General features: G+C 42.2%; 1 long non-coding RNA gene across 3 annotated transcripts in view; it reads right to left on the bottom strand.

The window, feature by feature from the left end:
* Positions 1 to 1,076: 1,076 nt before the first annotated feature.
* Positions 1,077 to 14,132, bottom strand: part of LOC114766496 (uncharacterized) — a 38,128-nt gene continuing 25,072 nt past the window's right edge. The window contains exons 4-5 of one of the 3 annotated variants that reach the window (XR_003742811.1): positions 2,013 to 2,074; positions 1,077 to 1,279 (exon numbers count right to left, since the gene is read on the bottom strand). This is a non-coding gene — a long non-coding RNA (uncharacterized LOC114766496). Of the gene's footprint in view, positions 1,280 to 2,012; positions 2,075 to 3,441; positions 3,862 to 14,132 lie in introns of those variants that run through there. The other 2 variants (XR_003742816.1, XR_003742813.1) reach the window with 2 other exon arrangements.

Raw genomic sequence — 14,132 nt, 5'->3', positions numbered from 1 at the left:
ATCACATCCAAGCACAAAAATTCATTAAAGGGCCACCAGGCAGTTGTTTTAGGCCAGTTAAAGTGGAGGTGAAAAAGATTCATAACCAGATTCATGTAGATAACCATCAGTCAAGTATAAGATGAAGGGCATCCTCAGAATTCACATAAACAAGCAGATAAAACCGCCAAAAAAAAAACAGCATTCAATGATCATAATGACGGGTAAGCGAGAGTGAGATCTGTCAATCATTGGATTCTTCTCATTTTAAAATTTTAAAAAACATCCTTAAGAATCATGAAATAATTACACACCAACGTCAGGTTATTTTCTTCAAAGTACTGACAAGTACCAAGCATTGGGTTTATGTTGTTTCACCTATTATTGCAAATCCTGAGGACGCCTTTGACTTTACTTTTGTGAATCTGCAATTAGCATGTTGCGCTATGCTTAACAAGTAGCACTGTGTTTAAAAATAGTTTAAACAATTTTGAAAATAGTAACGTCAGTGCTTTGTTTTTTTTATTATTCTAACTTCTAGGTTTGCACCAGTCGATCTGAACTAGACCATAAAAATCTATATCCGGTCCACTACTTCCTCCGGTGAATGTTGACTAGCCTAAGTTGTTCTTACCAGGTGGTTGAAGGATCTACCACCATCAGGCCAATTCTGTCATCCTTCTCATTTTATAATAATAATTTGAAACCTTCACCGCCTGGATGAGAATCGAGGGAAATGTCAACCTGACACGCCCTTCCCTCAACAACGGCACCTTCTGCTCCAGTCCAGCCTGTTTCTTCATCCACCATCAAGAGCTGAGGACGAACTCTTTGCCCAGAGCTAAAAAAGCCAGGATTTTCATTTGCCGCTGCAATTCTTGGGCAATTTCTGTAAAACGCTGATAGCCACATGGCACTTGGTGATAGACCATAATCTCTACCTGCAGCCTCAATCAGTGTCAATACAGAGTGCCATGGACCTGTTTCTATAATGATACCTTTCAACACAATGATAGAGAACAGGTCTGGCCTTTCGGCCATGTGCAGGTGTGCGTGCCGGTACACAGACGTTCGGACAAATTAAACCAATCCTGAGATTCACAGGGTCCAAAGATTTTATTTCTTCGAAGCTCCACATGTGCACTTTACAAATAATACTGCGTTGACCTTCAAGGTCAGACTCCGAGTGAGTTTGGCCGCCCTGGGGGCGAGTGGGAGGGGCGTGATGTCATGTTTGAAAGCGCGTTTGATGACCGGCTTTCACTTCTTCACGGCAGAAATATAAAGCAACCTTGTAACTCTGCAAAAGAAAAATGATAGAAAAAGTGAAATGTTGCCTCAGGATCAAACCCGTGCCCTTCGACTGTTCCTGTAGGTCAAGTGTAAAGCTATCTGGAGCAGTGTGCTGGGTTTCAAATGCTGGGTCCTGGAAAAGTTTAAAAAACATGTTGCTTGAATGACTTTTTTTTTTACACTTTTTTACTCGTGAAGGCGCATGCATTTTTATTTCAGGAACCTTCCTGCGTGGAAAAAAAAGACTTTCTTTGTAGGTTCCCCTACAGGTCTCAAAGAAGGCTCAAAGGTCAGCAAAGGTCAGTAAGCGTTGTGCTCTGCTCAATTTGTCTATTGTCTACTACCTGCCGTTCCAGCATTGATATGAGCATAGATGATGTCATGAAGAGAATGTGAGAGATAAAGGAGTTTGCTGCTACTTTGCAGCATTCAAGGGAAAAATTGGGAATAAGATTGACGCAGAAAAAAAATAATCCCATCCCTAAACTTCTTTTTTGAGAGAAGCATTTTTTAATTCCACCCTCATCCCTTCCTAGGGGGGACTGTTTACTGGCTCACCCTTTCTTCTCTTTCTTCTTTTGGTGCCCACCCTGCCCACCCCTCCCTTAGCTTGGTGCATCTGCCTCACGCGATAAGGCTGAAAAGCGTTACCTTTACAATGTTATTAAACTCATTCTCCCGGGCCGTTTTGAAATGATTATCACCCCAGGCCTCTGGTCGCAGGTTAGCTGATAGCTCACCTCCATCTGGGGGCCGGCGGTGGTGGGGAGGTGACGTCTCTGCCAGTCTTTTTGAAGCTTGGCTGGGCGGTTGAAGATTGTGTGTGAGCGTGTGCATAAAAGAAAGTAAATAAAATACAGTGTGAGGGGTTGGAAGAAGGCGGGGTTGGGGGTTGAAAGTAAAGTATATGAAGTTAGTCCAGAATGAAGCAAGGGATGATAACACACCCAGTCTGTCTGTTCGACCCTCCTCTGTCTGGCAGAAATGGAACAGTCAAATGTAGCGCAGAATCAGCCAGACAGAGAACAAAAATGACCAAACACCATACGAGAAAAAACAATTGCTAATAAAGGGTAATTGTTTTAGTTTTTTTGCCAATTTTTTCAACAATTAATTAACATATTGTTATGGCCTTGTTTAATTCATTAAGAACATTCACATTGACGCAGTCAGACTTCCAATTCATCTTGCCCAAGGGCGAAAAAATAACAAAACATAGCATTAATTTGATTGCTCCAGGAGCATATTTTAATTATTGACCTTTCCCTATTTTTACAGCATAATTACAATGCCCAGGCGCGGCGTCTTTTTTTCCCAATCTGCCGCCTCATTCCACAGGGGTCACTGGCCTTACAATCTGCATAAAGAACCAAACAGGTGATAAAGTGGGGCATGCGACAGCTTAATAAGTAATTATCACTCGGCACTACCTGGAGATGCAGTAAGCACAGACCCAGGAGGTGCCCGGGACAGCTGTGGGTGGCGGACTAATAAGGCCTACAGAGAGAAGTGAGAAAGGTCACCCGAGTTCTGCACAAGCACTCTTCAACCATGCCAACGAATGGTGGGCTGTTGGAGAACCAGGAACATATTGCAGGGGGTGGGAAGTCATTTACTGGCCTGACCTGACGTTATACCACAGTTAGTTTGTTTTTTTTTAGGAACAGCCGCTCACAGATTTCATAATGGAAGAGAAATAATAAACCAAAAGTCATGTCATGTCATGAGATCTTGCTTAATTATGCCATCAGCTGAGAGACATTTTATGAATTCGCAATATCAGCATGCTATAACAACCACTTTTCATCATCAAAGTACATTTTCACCTTTATAATAAATTTTCTTTATAAACATTATACAATAGTAATAAGTAATAGCAATAAATGGTCCAAAGTTAGAGAAAGATACTATTTATAAATTGAGGGAAAACAATGTTCTGTGCTATGAGGTTCTCACAAAGCCATATTCCACACAAATGTTGCTGCAAATGTAAACTGCACAAATTCTGAAACTCGTTCTCTTCACCATCACCCTGGAACACTCCATCTTCTGCCCTTTCACGCCACCATTAAAAAGGCACCACAACCCCACCCACACTGAACACAAGTGGGAACAAGGATCTGTTTGCTTTTTATCTGTTTGCTGAAGTTGTATCTGGCCAAGTAGCCGGTTCTGTGCTAAATGACTTGGCTGAAGAACCTCGCAGAACGGCCAGTGCAGAAAAACTGTGGGCTAGGCTCTGGTCGAAATATGGCTCTTGTCTTCCTCTTATCCGCAGCCAGAACACAACCGCCAGTTCCTATCCAAATCCCGCCTTTTCCAAATGAGTTTTTCCTTCATTTGCACAGCACCTGCCCCCCTCTGGCAGTGGAGTCTTACAGGGGCAGGGATGGGGGGGCAAAAAATGCCGAATCCAAGCCTTTGTGTTTCTACAGAAGGGAAATCTCAGGGTTCTATTGAGGGAGCACCAGGAGGGGCTGAGCGTGGCGGGCGTGGCCAGTAAGATGAATTGTTTCCGTTCCTCCAGCCGAGTGTGTCCTCGGGAGCGGGCAGGTTTCTCGCGGTGTCGCTGTGATAAAGTGGGAGCGTCTGGAAACGGATAACAACAACAGTGAAATCCGTGAGGAACCACAGATTCAAACAGCATGAACCGCCTGACGTCTTATCTTCAAAATCTTCTCGATTATCTTATTTTTCTGTCGGTTTCACACAAGTTGTCTTGTGTTTCTAGGTGAATTTCTCTGGCCTGTTTACTTGGACAGACACCTCACATCTCACATTCGCTCTTGCATCAGGAGATTATTACCAAATTTATTTCCAGCCTAAATGCCTCGAACGCGTGACATCCATCAGCAATTAAATTCTGGCCTGGGCACGAAAACGGCTTTGCAGACCAGTGCTAATGTTTGCCTTAATTTTATAATTTCATTTCGAGGAAGCGCCAGAATTGCATTTGTAAGGCCGTTTTAATGAAAGCACAGAAAATCAATGCATGTGTAAATGCTGCCATTGAATCATCCAGTGGTCTTTCCAACCAACATTCGGAAGAAACACACTGTCTATAATAAGGGCTGTTACATGTACTCCCTGCAGTGCATTTTAAGCAAAAACACAGAGCAGTTTATGAATTTCATAATGTTATGAAGCTGGGAACAAAAACCTTTGTTTTATTTCCTTAAGTAGATGTATGGTTAAAATTTAATTTCTACTTTTCCACAAACTTTTTCATGTGTCCTACTCCAAGAATGTGGAGTAAAAAAAGGATTTTATATTTCTTTGCACATAAAAGGTTGACCAAAAGGACCCTCCAGTTTGGTGAAGACCCACCACGTTACTCGAACCGGCACATGAACCTCCATTTCACTTTCTCAGCATTCATTTGTGTATTTTTCTAGCAGTAATCGAAACGCATCACCTGATCTGTTTGCTCTGTCTATCCTGACCATGTAAATGTCTTCAGCTCTACTCCAGAGTAAAGGTTGTTTGCACAACAAAATGTTATGCATAAATTATGTAATGATTAAGCTTATGTGACGAAATGAGTTTGAGCGGGAACTCACATGGGCCTGGTATCCCGGCCATCCCACCACCGGGCCCCCAGGGGCCATGTGACAGGGACAGGTGACTGCGACCCGGAAGCCATTTTGGGGGATGCCCGCTCTTTGAGTTTCATTCATTGACACTAGTCTTATATACTCTCGATCTGAACTAGATCGAACTATGACCCTTTTCCCAAACAAATGAGACTTGTCTGCTCCCTGAATGTCCTTGCCCCCGTCACCCTGCAACTTCCCCTCAGTCCCGGACCACACTCAAGCCAGCCACACTCCGGTTCTTTTGCCCAATGGCCACCACGAGCTCTCCTTACCCACTGCACTCAGCAGCGTGCCCCGTCCACCCCTCTCACTCCTGCCCACTGTACTCAGCCACTGCCCCGGAATCCACGGAGCTCACCTCCTTCCCAGTCACTGGATCACAACCAGCGATGTCTGTCTGTGCGCCCCCCAACTCTGGCAGTGACACCTAGTTACGATCAGGAGTTTGCATGTAAACATCAGCTGCCAATTTCAGAAATAATATCTTGGTTTCGAGAATCCTGGAGATAATGGTTTGTGTTTACTAGGGTAAGCCTCACTCTGCTGTGCCCGTGAACACATTCATGGTAAAAATGTACTCCTATTCTGGGGAAAAATAAAATGATGCGGCTGCAGATGAACCAAGGCAGAGTCACACATTGTGTTTGTGTGAAATCCTCCGATGCTGGCCAGTGTTTATGGCACAGCCTACATCATTTATTTACGTTGTTTACTCTGGGCCTCCCGCCGAGCGATGGGGGATAGCATGCCCAAACTTGGGCGTCTCTGATGTCCTCGCAGTCGCCAACTCCTTTAGTGTTGAGCCAGGCATACAAAATGAACACCCATGCACACATCTGATCACACACGTCTAGCTAACACACACGCACACATACACATGCTGAACTCTTCAGGTGGGGTTACTCCAAGGTGCAGCTCAGGGCCTGATATAGATTCGTTTTGTTCATTTTATTTATTTATTTTTTGAAGGAAGCAGGGAATCATCATAAGTTTGTTTTGATGGATTAACATTGACTTTCCTTTTATTGTCCTTGATCCTTGTTGAAATAAAAATAGGACAATAATTATCTGCACTGTTTTAAAGTGGCCATTTAGGAAATGTTTCAAAGAAAGCCTTTTTAAAGTCTTTTGCCATTTAATCTCCATTTGGCGCATAAATGCCACTTATTTTTCTTCATTTTTTTATTATTTAGGGCATTTAGGCTGAAATTGTCTCCCAGTTGGACTTTAAAGGCCTTTCATTTTAGTGGTCAGCCTCTGATTGATCAGAAGCCTTACAGGAAGCATGGCGCTAACAGCAACCTTGGTGAACTGCGGATACGAAGAACATATTTCATATCTGCAAAGGATGTGGATTTGGATATGGGACTGATCTTCGTTTGAAATTTCACACTTTCATTTCCAGATGTTTCTGGAAAAAAGGACCTGATGATTTAGGACATACATTGTCATTTTTTGTCCTGTTGTTACATTTTTATACTTTTGCGTGCTGTTGCAGTTCCTCAACCTTGCCAGGCTCTGCATAAGGAAACATACGAAACGTTTCCCTTCAGGACGTAACACAGCTAGCGCTACCTTACCACCTGCAAAGTCAGGCACCTCCCTACCTCCTCTGCCAATTAGAAAGTATAAAAAAGAGGGCAGGCCTGAGGGGGCCTGATTTTGCATAACATCATTAGCATAAAATAAGGCCATCTGTTTTGAGATTCCCCTGCCCCACATGACTGCTACTTTAATATGGAAATGCTCTGAAGGCCTGTATCTCATGGTGAGAATAATGGACAAAGTACGCTCCTCATATTTTATTTTTGACCAACAAATACATTCATGCAAATGTGTACAGAAGTCCTCATATGTAAAATATAGCAAATTATTAAAGACAACAACATCATTATGAATTTATCTGAACAAAATTTTTTTAAAGCTAAAATGTAATGCTCTATATTCAAAATTCTTGAACTAAAACACTGATAATCTAACTACATGTTTTTTTTGGACGAGGTCCTGAGATAACTAGCAATTCACACTCATCCTCTGGGTGTTAGAAATAATTACACACCAACAAAAAGAAATGGGTGGGTCAAGGACATAACTTTGGGTCTACCAGTGGGGGATTAGTGGGGAGGGTGGGATGAATGTTTAATCACCTCAAAAACATTACTTTACTTTACTTTATTTGGCAGACGCTTTTATCCAAAGCGACTTACAATGGGAAGACACCAGCAATTCTCGTTCGATTTCTATAGAATATCAAGTATACAAACTAAGAGCCCTGATAAGGCTTAGACTTGTCATTGAAGAACATGCTCGGAGAGTGTTGGGTGCTAGACTAAGAAAAATTATAATGTATTTATACATTTTGTATTTGTTTGTTAAATGTGTATGCATGTGTATGTGTTAAATTTGTCTGTAATATTTTTGGAATAAGAGGGTTTTCACCTTCTTCTTAAAAGTGGTGATAGTCTCGGCTAGTCGTGTGGAGGAGGGTAGGTTGTTCCACCAGCCAGGGACAACAACGGAGAACAGACATGATTGGAATCGGAGACCCCGTGAAGAAGGAATTTTTAGTCTCCTTTCGTTTGCCGATCTGAGAGAGCGTGTAGGAGTGTATCTAGGTAGTAGTGTGTTGATGTAGGAGGGCGCAGTTCCATTTACAGCCCTGTAGGCAAGCATCAAGGATTTGAACTCAATGCGAGCAGCTACCGGGAGCCAGTGGAGGGAGGTAAGGAGAGGTGTAACATGGGTGTATTTTGGCTGATTGAAGATGAGGCGGGCTGCCATATTTTGGACCATCTGGAGTGGTTTTATGGTGACTGCAGAGGCTCCAGCCAGGAGAGAGTTACAGTAGTCGAGTTTGGAGATTACCATTGCCTGGACGAGGAGCTGCGTAGCCTGTTGTGAGAGAAAAGGCCGAATCTTGCGAATGTTGTAGAGAGTGAACCTGCAGGATCTGGAGATCGCAGCAACATGATGGTTCAAACTCAGTTTGTTATCTATCCAAACCCCAAGGCTTTTTGCAGATGCCGTGGGTGTTAACAATAGCGATCCAATTTGAATTGAAAGGTTTTGCTGAGGAGAATTGTTGCCCGGAAAGATCAGAATCTCGGTTTTGGATAGGTTGAGTTGGAGGTGTCGCTCAGACATCCATGCCGATATGTCTGAGAGGCAGGCCGACATTACCAGATGACTAAACATTAAACATACTATTTTGCTGGCAAATGAAACAAATAAAGAAAATCAAAAGAAAAAAAAAACAAGTTATTAATACAAGATAAATGATATATTTATTAGTTGGAATGATGTACTTAGATTGGCTCTATCTGATTTTCTTTTGCGGAGGCCACGACCCCCATAACCCCTGTGCAAATTACACCCCTGGGGTGGGTAGTTCCTCCTCTACAAGATACAGATAAGCCCTGTCTATATATATATATTTGTCTAATCCCTGAAGACATGTCATGAACATGCCCCTAGAACCTGTAATTCATTTATTATACTGATGGACAGTTGTCATTTAAGAACTGACTTGTTCTCACCTTAGTGTAATGTTAATTTACAGAAACCAACACAATTTTTTTTTTATTAATAATATTTCAGTTATTGTTTCTGTTGTTGTTTTGGCTGTTAAGCAAAGGTTATCACTCTATTTGTGGCTGAGAAAACATTGTGACTAAGATGGCATCAATGGATGCAATCAGAGAGTCATCTCAGCCAATCACAGCGGAAACTGAGAACTTAGTATCAGCCAACCATCTTTCAGGACTGCACTGGCATTAATCATTTGTGTGTCTCACCATTGCCTGGACTGTGGTCTGGTTGGAAAGCTTGGTTAGGACCAACACGTGCCTGGCAGCCAGTCGGCTCCTCAGGAGCTTCCTGAGATGACGGATCGGCAGCAAATGAGAAAATGAAACAAAGGCTCAGCCCTGAAAACTTCCAGAGACCCTAAGAGGTGGGGCAGAGGGGTGGGAGAACACCAGAGTAGAGCCAGGGTCCATTTAGTGGAAACCCTGACCACCATGAGGCACACAGAAGGGTAGATGGGGAACTCCACCAGAGCCAGCCCAGAGACCAGAGCCAGCCCAGATGGTGGCCATGTGGAGCACATTAGAAGAATCTACACTGATTTCTATACACACACACACACACACACACACACACGTGCCAGCACAGGGTCAACACACTGATGACTGAGCTCATATTCCAAAGTTTTACACTGTTTTCCTTTGGGTTTAACAGCTTTGTGTGGCGAGATCCATTCTCCGCAATGTTATGGATGTTTCTTCTGAAACAAAAGGGGAAACAGGGGAAGTTTCAACAGGCACAAGAGTCTAAATACCAGAGCATCAGTGCTGAAATTCAATATAATATTCATCATGTTCAGCATTGGTGGGATGATTAATACATTGATACAGATTGATTGTTGTCATGGTGGCCATTGGGCACTTGTCTGGTAGAACAACCTTTCTTTGGCTTAACAAAACCTGTAAACATCAGACCTCATTAGAAGGATACCTCGCTCTCCCTCCTTTATCATTCTGGATTTTCATCATAAAGTTTTATTGAAAAACTGCTGGTTTAAATCATTATGTAATTAACAATACTACCAAACAAGGAATGTACAATTATTGTTTTCTTTTTTTCTATCACCAAATAAGATAAAAACCAGTGAAGTGAGGAGGACAATAGGCTTCTTCAGATGGATCTGGTGTGGAAATCATATTAACTGCATCATGTCTACAGCCACTTCTGATTTGTAGCATGGTGTCTCAATGACAAGGACCTTTGTGTAGTTCACATATTCACTTATCTCAGGTGTCCCTAAGCACAGTCCCCCACTGCATATGGGATTAAGGTGTAGACTCTCGCCTGTGTGATATTAAGTTTGAGAGACTGGGTGAGCATTATGGTCAAAGATCTTGATTCTGTCAGGCTGCACTTGATATCCAATGGCCTTCTGTGTCATGGTTGCCAGGTTAGATTAAACCCCTTCCCATCAGTGTCCTTTCTGAAATAAATACGGTGGTTTCCTGCTTCACTGCGTATACATCCAACCATGGTAATATTCCCCAATATGCCGCGGATTCTCATTTCACAAGAGGCCCCTGCTTCAATCATTTTTCCATCTGAGAGGAACTCCATGACTCATGAAGTGAGAGCTTGTTCATGCTGCATCGATAAAACACTGGTAGGTGGCAGAGCCTGGAATATGGAGATAATGCTGCATAAACGGGGCACCACAATGGATTTGAACATGTGCTTCACTACAGATTGAAAGCTTTATGGCGTATCACTGGAAACGAAGGACAGCATGGGAAATTTGCTGCTCGACATCAGCACAAATGAGCTCAATAAAGCCTAGCTAGGACAAGTACCGCTAAAAGTTAATGGGACATTTAATGTCCATTGAAAACATCTGTGATCCGTTTATTTTCTAGTATCAGACTGCCTAGTGAAAATGTGCAGGGAAGACAGATTTTTTTTTTGTTAATTTTAATGCAGTTAAATCTTCCCAATGATGATTTAGATTGGCTCAGTGCTTTCATCCAATTGCCTTTTTACTCTCTGTTCAGCGTTTGTCATTTTGACTCAAATCCGTCCATCTGATGCACTCAGGAAGGGGAAATCTCTTTTAAAGTGAAAACGAAATAAAAGTTTCAGCCCGAAAACAGATTGCTAATAACAAGTCAGTACGCATCATTACTCCCCGCTCTTCCCAGAAGCGCAGCCCACTTTCCAAGAAGCCACGATGTTATCTGGGCCCCTTCTTCTCCAAACAGAGATCTCATTCAATCACCAGCGATGGTGTGTTTCCTTCTTATCTCCTTCAGCCCTTCTCTTGTATTAAAAACACACAGACGGCAAAGGAAGTGCGCCGCTCGAATGAATTAACAAGAGCTGGCAACCATGAGACAAATTCTCATTGGTTCTCAGCAGCACGACTCGACCGGCGGCGGACAGGTCGACCCCAAAGCGCTCGCCTGAGTTATCAACCACGGATGTGTTACAATATTCAGAACAAGTTCCTACATATTTCATTCATTTTGATTTTTTTTTTTGTTCTGGGGTTTGGGGGGGGGGCTGATTTTAATCCTCAGAAGTATTATGCGAGGATCATCCAAATCTGACAAGGCTTTTGAGGACAGGCTCTGCCAAAAAAGCCTCAAATTTTGCAGAGGCGGCGATGCGAGGACGATAATGAGTCTCTCTTTCAAACGAAAGGATGAATTAATGATCAGTCGCTGGTCTGAGAGGAATAGTTCAAAGGGCCGCGGTAGAGTTATGAGCGAACGAGGCACTGTGTCAGAATGAAAACCCTTGTGATTATTTGACAGCCTGCGGACTTTGTTGACGAGCCTCGACTCATTATTGCTTCCTATAAGCATGGAACAATGTATACATTTATAAAAATGTAATAATTTTACAGTGTGCGCAGTTGCTTTGTTAACAATTGAGTCTCCATTTTTCTGAATAAATAATAAGGACAACTCTGCCTTGCCTTCCATCGCTCAGCAGTAACTAGATGAACACAGTTTTATTAGTGAAACACCTGTAGTGAGCTGGCTGGACTGGTCTTAATAGCAGCTAAGTAGGCAAACTACTTAAGTGTTGTAGAAATTAAGGGCCGCCTTAAGGCTGCCTGAGACTCACCTCATAGGGCTTAAGGAATCATTTAAATTGGATAACTATGGACTGGGACCTGCATTACTTGTAATGATTTGCTGTTGGTTATGACATAAACCATACATTTCTTTCCTGTCCGCAGGCCTGAATGTAAACTGTAATTATATGAAATGCGAGCTCTTTGTTGCAGCAATTTGACTGAAATTGCTCATTAGAGAACATGTTGTAAGATGGTTACAAACATAAGGAGGCCATTTGACCCACTAAGCTTGAACTAATAATTTAAAGTAGGCAAATCTAGTTATAGTAATCTAGTATAGAATGTCACCCATTAGTTTTCTTCACTCGAGACTAAACAAATTCTATTCAGTTGCCCTAAGCTGACCCCCCTTACCACTATCCCGGTAAATAATGCACCTTCTACACTTGAAGGAATGTATTTTGTGTTGTGATGTTTGCAGTGTAGTCTTGCGATTTTCAACTAATCATCTTACCCACAACTAATCATCTTTTATGCGATTGATTTTCAGTGTTATCAGAGGCTTTGATGAAAGATTCCTGTAGATTCCCTTCATGTTCTGTGCTTGCTTGGTGTTTAGTGAAGCCAAAGAAGGTAGTGCTTGGTGTGTATGTGCTCACACAAGATGGTGTGGTGTGTCTTTCAAATTATAATGTTTTTTGCTGTAATTTTTTCAGTGTGCAGAAGAATAACTGATCCATAAAAGAAGTTTTCAACATAAAAAAACACAAAACACACTTTAAACAAGTATTGCAGATAAGTGGCTCAATTCTGTCCTTACAAATTCTAACTCAAGAAAGCTGGGCCATCTTGTTTGCATTGCTCTTTAAAGATCACACAAACTTTTGCATGTCACTGTAGTTCCTGTCACCACAGACTGAATTGTCTTCTGCATATCCCTGACCCCTGACCCCTTATGTGGGTAGATGGATATTTTCAAATCACTAGTGAAACTGCGGCAATGTTGAGTTCTCACCAGCACAGGAGGTTAGCATACATTTCTGGTTAAATGAAGGAAGATGGAATCAATGACACACATTTCCCAAAATACATTTCACAGAAAGAAAATAAGAAAAATGAAAATGGCAACAATAGTCATTTAAGTGAAAAGGAGCAAAATGTAGTTGTTTGTGCTTCTCATCGGTCATCGGTCTGTTAACGCTGACACAATCCAACAGGATGCAACATGACAGCTCACCTCTCTGCAGAGTACATCATAAATTGCATTTTGAGGTTATTTATCAGTATCTGGACAGGACAGGAACTTCATTAAATGGTTTCCTCTCTCTCTCAGATACCTTTGCCAGTATCGATACTGTAATAAACCATTGCAGGCAGATTACACAGCAAATTTGCTGTATTTTGGGGCAATTTTGCTGGTTTGTGTGAGGGAAACAATGTGCAGTTCATTTCTGCTGTGCAAAGAGTACAGCAGAAATCTATCAAACATTGTGCTGTATGCAATCTGTACAATATGTGATTAATGTAAGTTAGCTATTAAAGGAGTTTGGTCTATTAGCGAACTACTGAGGAGCCTGACACAGGATGTGGCCTGGCTAACGCGCTTGATGTAACTTTGATAAACTCTCTGGTTCCATTATATGCTACACAATTAAACTAATCTTGATGTCAAATACAAATGTCCATTTATTCCACTCCAGCACATAGCAGATTTCACCAGTTAGTTAAGCAGTAGGCAGCACAGTAAACAGTCCTCCTTTAGGCGTTGCCTGAGCATTGGCGTAAGCTCTCGTGCAAGCAGTCCCGTAAGCGCGTAGCGTTTGTGTAAGCGGTCAAAAACCCTTTGCCCTTCCGGGTCAAACCCCTTCCAACAACATAGAGTTTGCTACCTTTATACCAGAATAGTTGCATGTGCCACTCTGTGTTCCACCTAGGATATTACAACCTTTAACAATACAACATTTGGCGCCGACATTAGGGGATAACTTAAAATCATAATTAAACAATTTAGGTAACGATTAGAAAAAAAAATCTGCTTGGCCTCAGAATTGCTTCCCCACCAAATGCACCATCTCGTGGTGATTATGTCCAAAAACATGCCACATAAATATTGTTTAATAATGCACTAGCATGCCCCAGACGGAAGTATTTGAAACCAGAAAAATGTAAAGGTCAGCCTTGGTTTGCTGTGCCAGAACTGAACATTTAAATTTCAAAAATGTAAAGCAATAGAATGGGAAATTCTGCATGAACAAAATTTTCATTGCAAAAAGAGCATTTAAGAGACAGAAACAACCACAAATGATTTTTCCATCCACTGGCAGTTTAGAAATAAAAACGATGTTTCTGTCTCGAAGGATCTTGAAGGAGCCTGCCAGTGGAAAGGAGATAAACTGGATGAGCATCTTCACACACGTCTGCTGTGTCCAGCCTAATCCAGTCTGACGCATCCATCACATCTCCTTGAGCAGACGGACTCCCACACTATCAGCATGCCAAGGCCCCAGACAGTGCAGTGTTTCACCACGACGTGACATGGATTTATCGACCCCGGCTTGGAGAGGCGAGTGGGACTAGGAGCGGGAAGAGATTAGCTGGGGCACTAACGCTGTCTTAAGCCCTGACATCCACCTGGACTTGTTGAAGACCGGACAACTGAC

This window comes from Denticeps clupeoides, chromosome 2 (genome assembly GCF_900700375.1).
Source record: "Denticeps clupeoides chromosome 2, fDenClu1.1, whole genome shotgun sequence".
In the NCBI taxonomy this organism is placed as follows: Eukaryota; Metazoa; Chordata; class Actinopteri; order Clupeiformes; family Denticipitidae; genus Denticeps; species Denticeps clupeoides.
This window is presented reverse-complemented; position numbering and strand designations above follow the sequence as displayed.